Below are 4097 nucleotides of genomic sequence, written 5' to 3'. Positions count from 1 at the left end.
CCTCAGAAGCCCTTCTTGGAGCACCTCACCACCATGCTGTGAGTCCTGCCTATCCTCCCATTACTCTGCTCCATGACCTTCCTCCAGGCCCCATCCCACCCTCCCCACTCTCTGGCCTTAACCACCCCCTACCCTTCTTCCCTGACCCCCACTATAAAGTGCCCTCTGGAGACCTATGTCCCCCCACCTTTGAGTTTTCTCCCCGACAACTACATCCCAATTCCCCCTCATCTGCATCAAAGCAACCCTTCCCTTAGCAGTTCCTACTCCTTCTTCTCCTTCCCAGAGAGCCTCACTCAGAGCCTCCCTTCCTGTGACCTTTCCATCACAGACCGTCTCCACCCCGACGCACAGTGGGTCTTTCTCTTTGACTCCCATTGTACAGCTCTTTCCCCTCAATTTCTTCTCTGAGTCCCCTGGCTCCCTGTTCTCCCTGCCATCCCACTGCTCCACTCTCTCTGCCTCCTGACTGAGCACAGGAGTCACAGGCTGCCTGAGCACGGCTCTCCCATTTCCTCAGCTCTGGTGCAAGGGCCTAAGGCAAGAGCCACACCTCGCCTTTCTACCAATTTTAGCTCCTCAGATCCTAGCACAAAGCTGTGCATACATCTCTAAAAGAAGCAGCGTGGGTGGGGGGAAAATGTTTCTGTTGATGGCTCTACCTCACGTGTAACTGTAAGTCTGCTCTACCTGGGCAATGAAGAAATTCATGGTCAGTAGAATAAATGAAGGAAAAAGAAAATAGCTCTGCCTCTACCCAGAACCACAGTAATCTTCCAAAAATGGAAACCTGCTTGTGTCACTCCCTGGTTCAAAAAATTAAAGGCTCAACACTGACTTCAGGATGTCTGAGCTCACTAGCAGGACACACAAGAGCCCCCTTGAGTCAATCCCTGTGAGTTCTCCATCTCTTCCTCCTCCTTCATACCTATTCTCTAGCCACATGAAGTATGGGCTTCTGGAATATGTCACACATGTCAAATAAAGCCCTGTGTCTTTGTTTACACTGCTCCCTCAGCCTGGAATTCTGTCTCTACTGTAATTCTGTCTCTTCTTGTATTTCAAAACTTGGCTCGGTGGTCATGGGTTCCCAGGAGTCTTTCCTGTTCTCTCCCCACCCTCCAGGGACTGTGCCCTTCTTTGTGTCCCACAACACCCAGTACCTCATGCTATCGGTATTTGAGACCAGGTCTTATTCAATTTCACGTTCTCATTACCAAGGAAAGAGTGTTGTGAGTCTCCCAGAGAGGGCTGCTGCACGTAGAAGGAAAGAAAAGATGGAAGGAACAGACACAAAGGAGAACTAAGAAGCTTGAAACTGGCTAGGAATAAATGCCAGCTTATGTGGTCCCACGGACCAAGGATGGGCAAAAGCAACCTTAGGGAGGGTAGTAGGGAATGATGAAAGGATCCCGAAGGGGAAATAAGAAGGGAAAAGAGTACTGGACAAGGAAGGCTGAAATCCAGAGAGGGGAAATTTACTTAAACCAACATCCTGGCTCACAGACTGAACAACAATGGCAACTGCCTCAGTTTCTAGAGGTGGAAGCTCAGAGGACCTTCGGGATGATGAGGCCTTTCTTGAAAGAGAAGTACATGGATTCAGGTTTCTCAGAGGTCAGACTGTGACCATCCTCCTCAGTGGCAGGAAGTGTGCTCAGAGAAGGACACATGCTCTGTGAGGCTGGGACCATGAAAACACCAGCTGACTTCAGGCAGCCCTGCCAATCTGGTCGGCAGGGCAAAAAAGACTAGGGATAGGGTGGGGAGGTTCTGCTGTACATACTGAAGCCTGGGCAGCTAGTCTGAGGTAATGTGGTCACCATCACTTCTTGTGAGGTCAGAAAGATGAATGGCTGCCAAGTATCTTCAAGAAGAAGTACAGCCTAGCCTCTCTTCTCTCACTGGAGTTATCCATTCCTAGAACATCTCAAAAAGTGGAAAGAGCCAAATAGGTTCTGCCCCAAGGTTCTGCCCCAAGGCAGAAGGCTGTGAAGGGCCTTCCAGTCAGGACGGAAAGGAGCAGCTGCTGACCCTGAAGAATAGGATACCAGACCACAAGAGTTAGCCTTAGTCTTGCTCAAAGTCTGTGTCTTCTAAGCTTACTAAATGCCATAGACTATGCTAGGATGGAGGAAAGGGATGAATAATAAGGAAAAGTTCCTCCGGAGGATCTACCAGCCTAGGGGAAAGCGTCACCGAACAACTCTACACAGTGTAGCTGAACAAATGCCTGACTACAGTGATGGGAGGAGAACAAGGCACCACCAGAGCCTGGGGCTTGCTCCAGCCCAGGCTGTGTCAGCCTGCCTGAGTCGAGAACACAGTTCTTCTCAGACTACCCCCGTCAGCTTCCCTTCCTTATCAAAGATGATATTAACCCCAACTCACAGAAGAAAGGGAAGCCACTGGTTGGGTAACGTTATTTTTAAAATAAATTTTATTTTATTTTGTCCCCCTTCGGGTAATATTCTTTTTAAAAAATTACCACCTTCAGCACCTATTATTTTCCTTCTTCCTAAAGCTGACTACTTCATCTATAATTTGGATCCTTCACATCATGTTTTTTGAGGAATTCTACTACACCACCGCTTACCCATTTTTCTCTTCTCTATGATCAATCTGTCCTTCTCAATGGGATTCACAACCTCACAACCTCACAACTTGAAAACAAAGTGTTTTTTGACCTGACCTTCACCCATAGCTACTTATCGCTCTCCCTTTTCTCCCTCACATAGGCAAACTTCTTGAAAGAGTTCTCCACTCACTGCTTCCATTTCCTCACCTGTCACTCCTCAGCCCTTTCTAACAGAGTTTCCATTCCTAGAACAACTCAGTAAACTGTATTTACCAAGGTCAAATGACCTCAGTGTCATGTACTCCAACAGACACTTAATTGTCTTGATTACATTCTCAGTAGCATTTGACCCCAAGAACCCCTCATTCAACTTTTTTTACAAAGTTTGTTTGAAAAAGTAAAAGTGAAGAGTGAGGGAGAAATTGGCCCTGCAGGGTGAGTTTGGGCTGAGTAAAAGAGGACAAAACAAGATGAAAGTACACCCTGGAGTACACAGGGTCAGCTAACATGAGGAAAGCCGCAGTAGCCTCATCCAACTTTCATACATGGCTTCCACACTCTAAATTTCCTGATTTTCTTTCTGGTTTTTAAATGTCAGCTTCTCAGGCATCTTTGCTGGCTCAGCTTCCTCTACCAGCCATTACAGGTTGCATTTCTTACAACTTGTTGTTATTCCTTTCTTCTTTTCCTATTCTATATTCAACATATGTATTTATTCACGCCCATGTTTCAGTCTCCACCTATACCCTGAGTACTCCAAAATTTACATCTCCAGTTCAGATCTCTCATCTGAGCTCCAGACATGTACATCCAACTTTGTACTGTACAGTTCCATTGGGATGTCTCTAATATGTCATTCATATTTTTAAAACTAATATGTAATTCATATTTCTCACTCCTGCCACCTAAGTGGTTCTCTTTCAAGATCTAGGATCATGGCATGACATGCCCACCCACCCTGTTATGCAGACTAGAGGGAATCTTTGATACAACTTTCTCCCTAACTCCCTATATTCAATCCAGCCCCAGGTACTGAACTCTCTGAAAAAACTTTTCTGGAGTTCCTCTGCACTGCACCTCCACTACCAAGTCCTTAAGATCGAAATTCTTACCACAGCCTAAACTGTCCTGCTTAACCTGGCCCCTGCCTGCCTCCCTCTTACCCCCAGCCTCATTGGCTTTTTTCTGATCCCTCAAAAACTTCATGCTTTCTCTTCGAACATGATTCTCCTTCTGTTTGGGACTTCTTTCCCTACTCCTAATTATTCTTATTCCTTTACATCTTAGTTCAAATGTCATGTTCTCAGAGTAACCTTCTTTGATTCTCTCTCTTGTGGGCCCTCAAAACACCACATATCTTTCCTTCATGGTTGTTATGGCTTGTGTCTAGATGTCCCCTCAAAGCCTCATGCCATCACAGGGGGTGCTTTTCAGAGGTGTGTGGATCTAGAGTATGTGGTGCCGGAGTCAAGGATGTGTGATTATTAAGTCAGTCCACTGACTGGTTTGGCATAGTTCT

Source organism: Fukomys damarensis, unplaced genomic scaffold, assembly GCF_012274545.1.
Source record: "Fukomys damarensis isolate Sample0158 unplaced genomic scaffold, DMR_v1.0_HiC HiC_scaffold_16, whole genome shotgun sequence".
In the NCBI taxonomy this organism is placed as follows: domain Eukaryota; kingdom Metazoa; phylum Chordata; class Mammalia; order Rodentia; family Bathyergidae; genus Fukomys; species Fukomys damarensis.
The sequence above is the reverse complement of the archived record's forward strand: the minus strand, read 5'-3'. Positions refer to the sequence as shown.